At 40.1% G+C, this 15491-nt stretch overlaps 1 long non-coding RNA gene across 5 annotated transcripts in view; it reads right to left on the bottom strand.

The window, feature by feature from the left end:
• LOC101428680 (uncharacterized) overlaps positions 1 to 15491 on the bottom strand; it is a 32486-nt gene that overhangs the window by 13212 nt on the left and 3783 nt on the right. For 3 of the 5 annotated variants that reach the window (XR_001118212.3, XR_001118211.3, XR_009188540.2), the window contains one exon: positions 1595 to 1686. The exons of the other annotated variants lie outside the window; for them this stretch is intronic. This is a non-coding gene — a long non-coding RNA (uncharacterized lncRNA). The remainder of the gene's footprint in view (positions 1 to 1594; positions 1687 to 15491) is intronic. 5 annotated transcript variants of the gene reach the window in all.

Raw genomic sequence — 15491 nt, 5'->3', positions numbered from 1 at the left:
AGGAAGTGAGATAGGGCTCCTCTTTCATTCTTTTTGTTATAGATATCCAGTTCTCCCAGTACTATTTGTTGAAGAGATTGTTTTGTCCTGTTAATATGGCTTTGATAGGTTTGTAAAAAACCAGTTGGCCAGAGAGGTAAGAGATTATTTCTGGACTCTCAATTCTATTCCACAGATCAAAAGTGTCTATCTTTATGCCAATACCATGCTGTTTTGACTACTGTAGTTTTGTAGTATGTTTCAAGGTTGGGCAGTGAAATTCCTCCTGTGTTTCTCTCTCTCTCTTTTTTTAAGATATCAGGTATTGAACCCAGGACCTTGTATATGGGAAGCTAGCACTCAACTACTGAGCCACATCAGCTCCCCTCAGTTAGTTTTTTCATTTGTTTGCTTCTTGTTTTTTTTTTTTTTTATGAGGCACCAGGAACTGAACCTGGAACCTCTGATGTGGGAGGAAGGCACCGAATCACTTAAGCCACCTCTGTTCTCTGCTTTGTTGTGTCTCTCGTTACATTTTCCCTCATGTCTCTTGTTGCGTCATCTTGTAGCATCAGCTCACCGTGCCTACCTGTCGCACCAGCTTGCTGTCTTCTTTAGAAGGACCAGGAACAGAACCATGGACCTCCCATGTGGTAGGTGGGAGCCCAATCACTTGAGCCAAATCTGCTTCCTTCTAATGTGTTTTTTATCTCACCTATCGTGTCTTTCATTCCCATGAGCTCTGTTACTTCTCTATTCAGGTTTTCAAATTCTTCTTTGTGCTCTCTCAGTATCTTCATTTTCCTTTTTTTAAAGAGTTATTTAATTAATTTATTTATTTCTACCAACCCTCCTGTTGTTTGCACTTACTATCTGCTCGTCTTCTTTTTAGGAGGCACCAGGAACCAAACCCAGGATTTTCCATGTGAGAGGTAGGCACCAATGGCTTCAGCCGCCTCTGCTCCCACTTGTTGTGTCTCTCATTGTGTTTCCTTGTTGTGTCTCTTTGTTGCATCATCTCACCATGCCAGCCAGCTGTCATGCTAATCTACTTAAAGCGGCACTGGAAATCGAAACCAGGACCTCCCATGTGGTAGGCAGGCACCCAACTGCTTGAGTCACATCTGCTTCCCTCAGTGTCTTTTTTTTTTCTTTTTCTTTTTTCTTTACTTCAGTGTCTTCTTGATGTCCTTTATCTCTGTAGCCATATTGTTCTTTCAACTCATCAATTTCATTTTGGAAATTTGTGTGCATCTCGTTGATTAATTGTCTCAAATCCTGTGTCTCTTCTGGGGTTTGGTATATTCCTTTTCTTGGGCCATGCCTTCCATTTTCTTAGTATGGCTTATAGCTTTTCCTGATGTCTAGGCATCTGATTAGGATGGTGAGATTACTCAAATGCTCAATTTCTCTCCCTTTCATAGGGATTTAGTGGCAGAAGGCTATGTGCTATTGCTGTACTTTGATTCTGTTTTCCACCTGTGCTGGGTCTTTAGGATTGTCCCTGTTAGTTGTTCAAATCTATGCCCTGTAGCCAGTAATTGGTTGCAGAACCATTTCCTAGGGTCATGGGGAAGGAGGCTGTAAAGGCTGGAAGAAAACTTCTCTTACTTACTTTTCATTTCCTCATATGCACTTCCTTGGTCTGCCAGCAGATGGAGGTCTTTGACAGTTCTCTCGGTTCAATGCCTGGTTGAAGTGTGTTTTCTGCAACGGTGGACCAAATCAGTGAGATGGAGGATCCTATTTGGAGGCTAAGAGCCTCGTAATTCAACTTTCTCAGAGGCAGTTCTCCAGTCTTTCCTGGCAGGCCCCTCTCTTTTCCTGGGTAGGGAAAAATTCCACTCCCCTCGGCAACCTCAACAACCAGTCCGGTTAGTAGAGAGGGTGATTGAGAGCATTGGATCTCTTTAGTCCTTTGCTGGCTCCCAAGGTAAACAGTGGTGCCACCCTCCTGACCTGGAAGGGCTTGTGGGACACAGCAAATCAAATCTGTGGGTCAAAAGCTGAGGCAGCTTTACGCTGTGCTCCTCTCTCTCCCCTTTCCTGGGAAGGTGGATCCCTGGGGCCCCCTTTGTAGTTGCTGGCCTGCCCCAGAGGCCCTGGGAATTCAAAAGTGTCTATAGGGTGGGGGGTGGACGCTAGCAGTTGCAGCTGCAGTTTAACTCACAGTTTTGCTGTTGTGTTTCTTTCTCTTTGCCCCTCTCTCTTCTGGGAGGTGTTCACCCTTGCTCTAGAGTCCTAAACCCTGGAAAATTTTTTTTTCCAGGCCATTTCTGCCTGTCCTCTTTTTTTTTCTGGGAAAAAAGAAAGTCCCATGTCTTTCTAGTCCACCATCATTCTGGAATTTTCCTCTCTTCTAATTTTTAAATTAAAAATGTGGAACCCAGGCTTTTGGGAAGATGGCAGATGAGAGAGACACAGGACTCCTTTTTCTCTCTGAAAAATAGAGGCAGAAAAGGTCTGGAAAAAAACTGTTCTAGGGTTTATACACCATGGGAAAGCCATATACCACCCAGAAGAGAGAGGGGCAAAGGAAAAGAAACTTGATGGCAAAATTTTGAGAAAAAGCTGTGATATTCTACCACAATGTTGCAGTACTTGCCATAGCAAACACACGCCAACCAGGGTTTGAACAGAGTGGGTTGTCGAAGAGTGCCATCTGCTGGCGGACCAAAGAAGTGCATGTAAAAAATTTAAAAGATGACGGTGGAGTAAGGAGCTCCTAAGAGTCAGTTCCTGCTTCAGGGCAGTTAGTAAACACCCAGAGCTATCTGGTGCTAGCTGAAGCACCTGTTTGGGGACTCCAGACACCAGAAGAGCATCCTCCAACATCCTTGAGGAAATAGAAGGAAGAAACTGCCCATCAGCAGAGAAGATTCGTAAATAGAGCACCCCATGCCACCGAGGCCAGTGCCCATCCTCCATTGGAGGCACGAGTCACCTAGGGAGCTTTTGGAATTAAAAGTTCCACTTCCCAAAAATGGGGGAGGAAGAGACAAGTGGGCACCCACTTCAGCTACTGATGAGTAAATTCAGCGGGCTAAAGTATAATCCTAAGAGCAGCTAAAGCTAGAGCCTGTCCATCTCAGAGAGAGGCTGGTAGCTGTCATGTTAATTGTGCACCTGGCACGAGGGGAAGCAGGGTGGACTGAAAATCACACTGCTGGTGGGGACTGGCTTCTTTCCATCCAGATTAGATTGCAGCTCTAGGCTAAGCCCCAGCCCCACCTCCAGCAGGAATGAAGAGGGGACCTGGGGGGACCTGCACCAGCCTCTCCAGAAAATTACCAGCCAACCTGTGGAGGCCGATGATGATCCTACTTTGGCAGTGCAAGTCACCACAGGAGCTATTCTGTGGCTGGAATTTGAAGCTACATTCCAAAAACAGGGGAGGAAGAGACAGTTGGCCACTGATTTCAGCTACTGATTAGTAAATCCAGCTGGCTAAAGTATAACCCTAAGAACAGCTAAAGTTTGAACCTGTCCGATTCAGAAAGAGGCCAGTAGCCTCCATTTTGACTCCTCCCCCAGCAGGAGGGGAAACCTGGCTGACCGAAAATCACAGTGATGGTAGTAGCCAGTTTCTTTCACCCAGATCAGCCTGCAGCCCTAGCCTAGATTTCAGCCCCACCTCTGGCAAGAAGGAGGCTGGTGGGCCTTGCACCAGCCTATCCAAGTAACTGCAGGAACATGTGGCTAGCACAGAATAAATAATTGGAAGTCTAGTGGGGCAACTGTGGTTATCTTGGACACACACTGCATAGATTGCTGCCCACACCTGTGGCTCCATTCCCACTCCAGGCAGGGGAGAAAGGGGCATGAAGCGTCATCAGTCTCTCAGGGCAACTACAGTCTAGGCCTGCAGGACTTGGATTATTCCACACAGCTGTTGACTCTGTCCCTATCCCTCGCAAAGGAGAAAGTTGGGAGAAGCTTCATCAGTCCCTGGCACAATGAGGGCAGCTTGACCATCCACAGCTTATAGCACCAACTACATCCTGGCTCCTACTGCACAACCAGCAAGGGAGAAAGGGCAGGAAGCCCTAAACTAAAGAGAAAAATTGTACCCAGAATAAATACTCTAGTAAGCCAGATGCCAAGACACCAACAAAAAATTACAATCCATACCAAGAAGCAGGAAGATATGGCCCAGTTACAGAATAAGATAAGCCTCCAGATGACATAAAGGAGTGGAGATGACTAATCATAGATGTTCAAACAAATCTCCTTAATAAATGCAATGAGATGGCTAAAGACATTAGACATTAAGGATATTAAGACGACATTGGATAAGCACAAAGAATTTGAAAGCATACATAGAAAAACAGCAGATCTTATGGGAATGAAAGATGCAATAAATGAAATTTTAAAAACATTGGAGGGAAGCGGACTTGGCCCAGTGGTTAGGGCATCCGTCTACCACATGGGAGGGCCGCGGTTCAAACCTCGGGCCTCCTTGACCCGTGTGGAGCTGGTCCATGTGCAGTGCTGATGCGCACAAGGAGTGCCCTACCACGCAGGGCTGTCCCCACATAGGGGTGCCCCACACGCAAGGAGCGCACCCTGTAAGGACAGCCGCCCAGCGCAAAAGAAAGTTCAGCCAGCCCAAGAATGGTGCCGCACACACAGAGAGCTGACACAACAAGATGACACAACAAAAAGAAACACAGATTCCCGTGCTGCTGACAACAACAGAAGCGGACAAAGAAGGACACATAGCAAACAGACACAGAGAACAGACAACTGGGGTGAGGGGGGGAAGGGGAGAGAAATAAAATAAATAAATTTTAAAAATAAATAAATAAAACATTGTTTTCAAAAAAAAAACACACCTTGGAATCATATAATAGCAGATTTGAGGAGGCAGAAGAAAGGATTGGTGAGCTTGAAAAAATGGCCTCTGAAAGTGAACATACAAAAGAACAGATGAAGAAAAGAATGGAAAAAATTGAACAAGGCCTCAGGGAACTAAATGACAGCAAAAAATATACAACCATATGCATCATGGGTGTCCCAAAAGGAGAAGAGAAGGGAGAGGGGCAGAAGGAATATTTTAAGAAATAATGGTAGAAAATTTCCCAACCCTATTGAAGGACATAGATATCCATGTTCAAGAAGCACAATGTACTCCCATCTGAAAAAATGTGAACAGGCCAACTCCAAGAATGTCAAATGTCAAAGACAAAGTGAGAAAAGCAATGCATAACATATAAGGGACACCCAGTAAGATTAAGTGCTGATTTCTCATCAGAAACCATGGAGGCAAGAAAACAGTGGTATGATATATTTAAGATACTACAAGAGAAAAATTTCCAGCCAAGAATCTTATATCTGGCAAGATTGTCTTTCAAAAATGAGGGCAAGTTTAGAATATTCACAGATAAACAGAAACTGAGAGAATTTCTAAGCAAGAGACCAGATTTTCAGGTAATACTAAAAGGTGTGCTAGAGTCTGAAAAGAAAAGACAGGAGAGAGAGGCCTGGAAGAGAGTCTAGAAATGAAGATATTATCAATAAAAGTTACAGAGTGTCAAAAGAGTGGTGAAAATAAAATATGACAGATAAAACTCAAATAGTCAGGAATAAACTTAACCAATGATGTAAAGCACTTATATTCAGAAAACTGCAACTCAATGTGAAATTTAAAGAAATTTTAAAAGACCTAAATAATTGGAAGAACATTCCATACTCATGGATTGGAAGACTAAAAATATCATTAAGATGTTAATTCTACTCAAATTGATATACAGATTCAATGTGATCCTGATAAAAATTCCACCAGCATTTTTTTAATTGAAAGCATGATTATCAAATTTATTCGGAAGGGTAATGGGTCCTGAATAGCCAGAAACATTTAAAAAGGAAAAGCAAACTCTAAACTTTAAATCATATTACCTAGCTATAGTGGTAAAAACAGCCTGGTACTGGCATAAAGACAGACATATAGACCAATGGAACCAAACTGATGGTTCAGAAACAGACCCTCACATGTATGGTCAAGTGATTTTTGACTAGCCTGTCAAACCCACACAGCTCGAGCAGAACAGTCCATTCAACAAACAGTGCTGAAAGAACTGGATATCCCTACCTAAAAGAAGGAAAGAGGACCCCTACCTCATATCTTATCCTAAAATTAACTCAAAATGGATCAAAACCCTAAAAATAAAAATATGAACCATAAAGTTTCCAGAAGAAATTGTAGGAAATTATCTTCAAGACCTGGTGGTAGGAGATGGATTCTTAAAGAAGATAAGAGGAGGACTGATATGAACTACTGATACAGTAGAAGTTTTAATTAACTTTACTGTAAAAGTGTGGAAATGTATAGAGTGGATGGTAACACATAGTGAGTAACAGCTAGTTTACAAATGGGTATGTGGCTGAAAATGGTAGTCTACATATGTAAATGCCAATTGACAGAATGCTAGAGGATAATCTAGGAACTGAACAGCACGGTAAACCAAGAGGTGGATGAGAACTGTGGTTGATGGTACAGATGCAAGAGTGTCCTTTGTTGGCTAGAGCAAAGATACATCACTATTGCAGGGTGATGGGAATGTAGAGAAGCATGGGAAAAATACAACTGGAGTGACCTATAGACTGTGGTTAGCAGTAATATTATAGTATTTTTGCATCTATGCCAAAGATGTACTGTGTTGATAATGGGGCAGTATGGAAAATGTGTTTCAAATGTACACTACAGGCATGGTAACAATCAGATGATATTATCTTATCTGTAATAAATGTTCCACCACAGTGTGGTGTGTTGATAGAAGAGTTTGGGAATTCTGCACATGTGCATGATTGTTTTGTAAGTTTACAACTTCTGTCATAAAAATATATTTAAAAAATAATAATAGGGTGGGTTGGGGGAAAATACATCAAATGTAAGATAAGGACTATAATTAGTAGTAAGATTTTGATAATATTCTTTCATAATTTGTAGCAAACATCTCATGACAATGCAAGGTGTTGGTGGAGGGTTGATGTGTGGGACTCCTGTATGATGTTATGTACGTTTGCTTTGTAAGTACACAACTTTTACTATATACTTTTTGTTTATGAATGTTCATATATAAATGTTATAAAGATAATAATAATAATAGGGTGTGTTGGGGGAAAAATACTTTGGTTAGTAGTAATATTTTGACAATGCTCTTTAATCATTAAAGTATTTAACAACAATGCAAGGTCGGTGGTAGGGTGAGGTACGAGAGTCCTGTATGATGTTATATGTGTTGTTTTGTAAGTTCACAACTATTACTATACCCTTATTGTTCACGTATGTTTATGTATGAATGATATACTTCAATAATTTTTTTAAAAAAGTAAATAAGTAAGAGAGGCTTTTTCCAGACTTTCCAGCCTCCCTCCCCAAGGTGCTTGGACGTGGGTCTGCAACCCATTACTGAGTCTATGGCACACACTTGAGCAACTAAACAGGGACAATCCTAAGCACATAGCACAGGTCAAAGCAAGAATCAAAGAACAGAAGTAACATGCAGCCTCCCCCTACTAAATCCCCACACAAAAGACAGAAATTGAGCATCAAAGTAAACTCACTATCATAATCAGATGCCTAGATAAAAGGAAAAAATTAGAAGCTATACTAAAAAAAAAGAGGAAGCTATGGCTCAAGGAAAAGAAAATATCAAAGTCCCAGATGAGACACAGGATTTGAGACTACTAATCAAAGATGTTCATACAAATCTCATAAATCATATCAATGAGTTGAAATATGGCTAAAGAGATAAAAGACATCAAGATGACACTGCACAAGCAAAAAGAATTTGAAAACCTGAATAGAAAATAACAGCTTATGTGACTGAAAGATACAACAGGTGAGATAAAAAACATATAAGAGGCATATAACAACAGACTCCAAATTAATAAAAGAAAGAATACATAATGTAGAAGACAGAACAGCTGAAATGGAAAAGAAAGAAGAACAGAGAAACAAAAGAAAGGAAAATATTGAGCAGGGGCTCAGGGAGTTGAATGACAACATGAAGCTCAAGATACATGTCATTGGAGTTCCAGAAGAAGAAAAGGGCAAAGGGTCAGAAAGAATATCTGAGAAAAAAAAGGCTGAAAATTTCCCAATTCTCAGGAAAGAAATTAATTTACATATCAAAGAAGCACAGCATACACAATCGGAATAGATCCAAATAGAACTACTCCAAGACACATACTACTCAGAATGTCAAACACCAAAGAAAAAAAATTCTGAGAGCACCAAGGAAAAAGTAAACCAACATATATAAAGGACACTCAGTAAGACTTAGTGTGGATTTCTCATCAGAAACCATGGAGGGAAGTGGATTTGGCTCAACGGATAGAGTGTCTGCCTACCACATGGGAGGTCCAGGGTTCAAACCCAGGGCCTCCTGACCTGTGTGATGAGCTGGCCTACACGCAGTGCTGATGCACACAAGGAGTGCCATGCCACACAGGGGTGTCCCCCACATAGGGGAGCCCCATGCACAAGGAGTGCACCCCATAAGGAGAGCCACACAGCATGAAAAAAGTGCAGCCTTCCCAGGAGTGCCGCCACACACACAGAGAGCTGACGCAACAAGATGATGCAACAAAAAGAGACACAGATTCCCAGTGCCACTGACAAGAATACAAGAAGATACAGAAGAACACATAGAGAATGGACACAGAAAGCAGACAAATGAGGGGGAGGGGAGAGAAATAAATTAAAAAGTAATAGATCTTTAAAAAAAAAAAAGAAACCATGGAGGCAAGAAAACAGTGGTATTGAAGCAGGCTAGTAAGATAGGAAATCAATAGACGGATCTGGACATGGCAAGAAGTCCACATGACATCAGCAACCCCCAAGATGGCTGCTGGAAAACCCCACCCCCAAGATTCTGCTATTCAGAATAAAGACTTCTTTTTTTTTTATTATTATATATTTAAAGATTTATTTTATTCCTTTTTCTCCCCTTCCCCCCACCCCCCATTTGTCTGCTCTCTGTGTCCATTTGCTGTGTGTTCTTCTGTGTCCACTTGCATTCTTGTCAGGCGGCACTGGGAATCTGTGTCTCTTTTTGTTGCATCATCTTGCTCGTCAGCTCTCTGTGTATGCAGCACCATTCCTGGGTGGGCTGCACTTTTCTTGCGCGGGGCGGCTCTCCTTGCAGGGCGCACTCCTTTGCACGTGGGGCACCCCTACTTGGGGGGATTCCCTGCGTGGCATGGCACTCCTCACACACGGTAGCACTGAGCATTGGCCAGCTCACCACACAGGCCAGGAGGCCCTGGGTATCGAACCCTGGGCCTCTTAAATGGTAGGGAGACGCTCTATCAGTTGAGCCACACCCATATCTCACAAAAACTTCTTCTTGAAGCAAGAAAAAGCCCTGGCCATTCTCCAAGGACTTTATCATTGGGTCCTCACTGGGGGATTGATAGGTGGCGTAATCAATCAAAACAGCAAACAGCTGAAACCTTTCCCCTGCCATTAGCAAAGGGGTGGAATGATTAATGGTTTAAGCAGCAGACTGGGAGGTCTGAACTCTCTCTCATGTGCTCTCTTGCCTGTGGACCCATCCTGCCCTCAGAGCACTGCTCTCATTGTTTTTCCTCTGTCACATGGCCACACAAATAAACCTGGGCATTTATAACCTCTAATGGGGAATTGTCACCTGTAAATCAGCCCTCTTTATCACCTTTCACCCCCTTTCTCTCTACCTGGGACCCCTGATCTCCCATTTCTCTTCCCTCCCTACCTGAATAAATTACTGGCCTAACTCACCCGACATGCTCTTGAAATTCATTTCTGTAGCATAAGTCAAGAACCTAAGTAAAATCCAGTAACAGTATGATATAATTAGGATACTGAAAGAGAAAACTTGCCAGCTGAGAATTCTTTATCCAGCAAAATAGTCCTTCAAATATGAAGGTGAGTTTAAAATATTCACAAATAAACAGAAACTAAGAGAGTTCATAAAAAAAGAATCTGCCTTTGCAGGAAGCATTAAAGGGAGCCAATCAGCCCCAAAGAATAAGACAGAAAACAGGCTTGGAGGAAAGCATAGAAGAGAAGACTAGCAGAAAGGATAACCAAGAGAGTAAAAAGAAAGATAAAAATAATATATGAGATACAAAAGCCAAAGCATAAAATGGTGGAAGTAAATAATGCACTTACATTATTATCATTGAATGTAAATGGGTTAAATTCCCCAGTCAAAATATATAGGCTGACAGAATGGATTAAAAACACGAGCCATCCATAAGCTGACTTTAAGAAACCTAACTTAGACCCAGGGATAAATTTTGGCTGGAAGTGAAAGGTTGGAAAAAGATACTCCATGCAAAAAGTAACCAAAAAAGAACAGGGGTAGCTATACTAATATTGGACAAAAGAGACTTTAAATGCAAACATTTGTAAGAACTACAGAAGATCATTATCAAAAGGAACAATCCACCAGGAAGAAATAATAGTTATAAATATTGATGCACCTAACCAGGGTGCCCCAACATACATGAGGAAAACTCTGGCGAAACTGAACAGAGAAAGAGACATCTCTACAATAATAGTTGGAGACTTCAACATGCCATTACATCATTAGCTAGAACAACCATACAGATGATCAACAAGGAAACAGAGAACGTGAACAATATGATAAATGAGCTAATTTAACAGACATATACAAAACATTGCATCCCCAACTCAGAGAGTTATACATTCTTCTCCAGTGCTCATGGATCTTTCTCCAGGATAGATAACATGTTGGGTCACAAGGCACATCTCGATATATGAGAAGACTAAAATTATACAAAGCACCTTCTCAGATCATAATGGAATAAAGCTGGAAGTCAAAAATAGTTGGGAAAAGGGAAAATTCACAAGTGTGTGGAGTCTAAACACATTCCTAAACAATCTGTGGGTCAATAAAGAAACTGTAAGAGAAATTAGTAAATACCTCAAGACAAATGAAAACAAGTACACAACTTATCAAAACTTATGGGATACAGTGAAAGCAGTGCTGACAGGGAAAATTATAGCCTTTAAATGCCTATTTTTTAAAAAAGGAAAGAGCTAAAATTAAAGACCTAACTGAACATCTGGAGGAGCTAGAAAAAAACAGTAAACCAATACAAAAACAAGCAGAAGGAAAGAAATAATAAAGATTAGAGTGGAAATAAATGAAAGAACAAAAAAAAACAATTTTTCGAAAAAAACCAACAAAACCAAAAGCTGGTTCTTTGAGAAAATCAATAAAATTGACAAACCCTTATCTAGACTAACAAAGAAAAAAAGAGAGAAGAGGCAATTAAATAAAATCAGAAATGAAAGGGGGGAAGTTACAACTGACTCCACAGACATAAAAAGGATCATAAAAGGGTATTATGAGAAACTGTATTTCAACAGAATAGACAACCTAGAAGAAATGGACAAATTCATAGAAATGTACAAGCATCCACACTGATGCTACAAGAAACACAAGAACTCAAGAAACCAATCACATTTAAAGAGAGTGAACCAAACATCAAAAATCTCCCAACCAACAAAAGTCCAGGAGCAGATAACTTCAGGCGAATTCTACCAAGCACTTGGAGAAGAATTATCAGCAAACCTGTTTAAACTCTTCCCCAAAACTGAAGATGAGGGAAAATTACCTAACACCTTTTATGAAGCCAACATCACCCTAATACCAAAGTGAGATAAAGATACTACAAGAAAAAAAATTACAGGCCAGTCTCTCTAATGAACATAGATGCAAAAATTCTCTCCAAAATACTTGCAAATAGAATCCAAGAGTGTATCAAAAGGATTATACACCATGACCAAGTGGGATTTATTCCACTTGGTGGTTCAACAGAAGAAAATCAATTAATGTCACATGCCACATTAACAAATTGAAGGATAAAATCACATGATCATTTTGACTGATACAGAAAAGGCATTTGACAAAATCCAGCATCCTTTCTTGATAACAAAAACACTTTAAAAGATGGAGGGAAATGGATGTGGCTCAAGCAACTGAACCTGGGACCTCCCACGTGGGAGCCATCTTGGGTGGGGGGAAGGTAGGAGTAGCAGGAACACTCATCAATATGATAAATGCATACATGAAAAACCCACAGCCAACATCGTACTCAATGGGGAGAGGTTGTGAAGTTTTCCCTCTAAGATCAGGAACAAGACAGGGATGCCCACTGTCACCACTGTTTATCAACATTGTGTTAGAAGTTCTAGCTAGAGTAAACAGACAATAAAAAAAATTAAAAAAAATAAATAAAAAGCATCCAAATAGGAAAAGAGGAAGTAAAACTATGGGGACCCAGGCCCCCTCCCCAAGTCCTCAGCACACAGCCACATGTGTGAGTTAAAGATTAACAACCCTCCCTAGAAGGGAAAGAATGGACAGATGATATCATAAATTATCATCTCCGCAAAGCAGTAAAGTTCCTTGGTAAACATCCTTCCTAGAGCATAGTGAGACTATCACCATACCCCATGTGGATGCTTCATATGACCCTAGCAGGAACTCTGTTCTCATACCCTACGGAATGTCCTTTTTCTAAAACTCCGTATATATCACCCTCATTTTCTCATTTCTTTGTGGAGTGCTATCTTCATTTCTGAATCCCCACCATCAGAGACTCACCTGTCTGTAAGTCCCAATAAAGCGTATGCCTGACTAAATGTGTGTTCTTTGGTCTCATGGCTGCAACAACTCGTGCCCTTCAGGATCTGGGTTGTAACAAAATTCTATTTGCAGATTACATGATCCTATATGTAGAAAACTCTGAAGTGTCTATGAAAAAGCTAATTGAGCTAATAAATGAGTTCAGCAAAGTGGCAGGATACAAGATCAACATGCAAAAAACCATTAATATTTCTGTTCAGTAGAACTGAAAAATTTAAGGAAGAAATCAGGAAAAAAATTCCATTTACAATAGCAACAAAAAGACTCAAATACCTAGGAATCAATTTAACCAAAGAAGTACAGGACTTATATGCAGAAAACTACAAAACAATGCTAAAAGAAATAAAAGAAAATCTAAACAAAGAGAAAGACATTCTGTGTTCATGGACTGGAAGACTGAATATCATCAAGATGGCAATCCTATCCAAACTGATTTATAGATTCAATGCAATACCATTCAAAATTCCAATAGCCTATTTTACAGAAATAGAAAAAGCAAATACTAAATTTATTTGGAAGGGAAAGGGCACCCAAATAGCCAAAAGCATCCTTAAAAAGAGTGATGTGCGAAGACTTTCTTGCCTGACCTTGAAACATATTACAAAGTTACAGTTGTCAAAACAGCATGGTACTGGCATAGAGAAAGACACACTGATCAGTAGAATAGAACTGAGAGTCCAGAAATAATCCCTCACCTCTATACCCAACTGGGATTTGACAAATCTACCAAGTTCATGTTAACTAGGACAAAAGAGTGTCTTCTACAGACTACAAATCGTGCTGGGAGAACTGGATATCTATAACCAAAAGAAAGAAATAGGACCCCTATTTCACTCTCCATATAAGAATCAGCTCAAAATGAATGAAAGACCTAAATATAAAAGCCAAGACCATAAAGTTACTAGAAGAAAATGTAGGGAAACATCTTCAAGATATTGTGGTATTGTTTTCTTGGCTCTTACACCCAAAGCACGAGCAACAAAGGAAAAAATAGATAAATGGGACTTCCCCAAAATAAAATACTTTTGCACTTCAAAGGACCTTGTCAAAAGGGTAAAAAGGCAGCTGACTCAAGTGAAGAAAATATATGGAAATCACATATCCAATAAGGATTTAATATCCATTATATATAAAGAGATACTACAACTCAACAATAAAAGGACTACTGACCTGATTAAAAAATAGGCAAAGGACTTGAATAGACCTTTGTCCAAAGAAGAAATAAAAAATGGGGAAAAAATACATGAAAAATATTCAACTTCACTAGTGATTAGGAAAACAGAAGTGAAAACTACAATGAGATAGCATTTCACATCCATTAGAATGGCCAGTATTAAAAAGACAGAACTACATGTGTTGGAGAGGATGTGGAGAGATAGAAACGCTTAATCACTGTTGGTGGGAATGCAGAATGGTACAGCCACTGAGGAGGACTGTTTGGCAGTTCCTAAGGAAGTTGAATATAGACTTGCCATGTGACCAGTCAATACCACTACTAGGTATAAACCCAGAAAAACTAAGAGCAGTGATACAGACAACTGCACACCCATGTTCACAGTGGCATTATTCATAATTGCCAAAAGATGGAAACAAGTCAGGTGTCCACCAACTGATGAATGGATAAACAAATTGTGGTATAAACGCATGAAGGAATATGAAATGAAATGAAACAATGACAACACGGATATACCTGAAGGACATTATGTTTGGTGAAGCAAGCCAGACACCCAAGGACAAATACTGTGTGACTGCACTACAATGAACTAAATATTTGTATAAACTCATGGAGTTAATAACTAGAATATAGGTCACCAGAAAATAGAATGAGGTTAAAGAATGGAAAGCTGAGGGTTAATCTGTGCAGAATTGGTAAAAAAGGTTGTTCACAAATCTTTGGAAATGAATCGAAATGGTGAAAGCACATCATAGTGTTTATTAACTAGCAGAACTATATTATACTGGTATGACAGTGGTTAAAAGGCAAAGTCTAAGGACATGTATTTTACTAGAAAGAGAGCTAAAAATGTAACATGGGACTGTATAACATAGTGAAACCTCATGTGAAATATGAATTAATATGTATCAATAAAATCAATTTGTTTAAAAAAATTTTTTAAGAAAAAAAGGACATGAAACCCAGAAGTAAATAACCATAGTACAAAATTTTTAATTTATTTAAATTTTGTATTGTAATAAATGAAAGCAGAAAGGAGAGAGAAAATTAGAAGAAAAAGAAATTTTAAAATGTAGGAGTCAAGAAACCAGCCATTGAATGTACATTTTAGATGGACTGTATGGTATGTGACTATATCTCAATAAAATTGCTAAAAAACAAAAAGAATGGCAAGCAGCTGTGGCTCAATCAGTTGGGCTCCCATCTACCATATGGGAGGCCCTGGGTTCACATCCCAGGGCCTCCTTGTGAAGGCAGGCTCGCCTGCACACTGTGGAGAGCCGCCAGCCCTGGGCCCTGCAGAGTGCGAGGGGCCCACAAGTGCCACAGAGAGCCGACTCAGCAAGGTGACGCAACAAAAAGAAAAAAAAGAAGACAAGCAAAAACACAGAAGAATGCATAGCAAATGGACACAGAAAGCAGACAGCAAGCAAGCCACGGGGGGGGGGTGTTAAATAAATAAATAAATACAGACACAGAACACACAGCAAATGGACACAGAAAGCAGACAGCGAGCAAGCTGTGGGGAGGAGGGGGGGTAAATAAAAATAAATAAATACAGACACAGAAGAACACACAGCGAAGGGACATAGAAAGCAGACAGCAAGCAAAAAGCTGCAAGGAGGGGATAAAAAAATTTAAAAATTAAAAAAAAAAAAAAAAAGAAGAAA

Source organism: Dasypus novemcinctus, chromosome 13 (genome assembly GCF_030445035.2).
Source record: "Dasypus novemcinctus isolate mDasNov1 chromosome 13, mDasNov1.1.hap2, whole genome shotgun sequence".
Classification (NCBI taxonomy): Eukaryota; Metazoa; Chordata; class Mammalia; order Cingulata; family Dasypodidae; genus Dasypus; species Dasypus novemcinctus.
The sequence above is the reverse complement of the archived record's forward strand: the minus strand, read 5'-3'. Positions and strand labels throughout refer to the sequence as shown.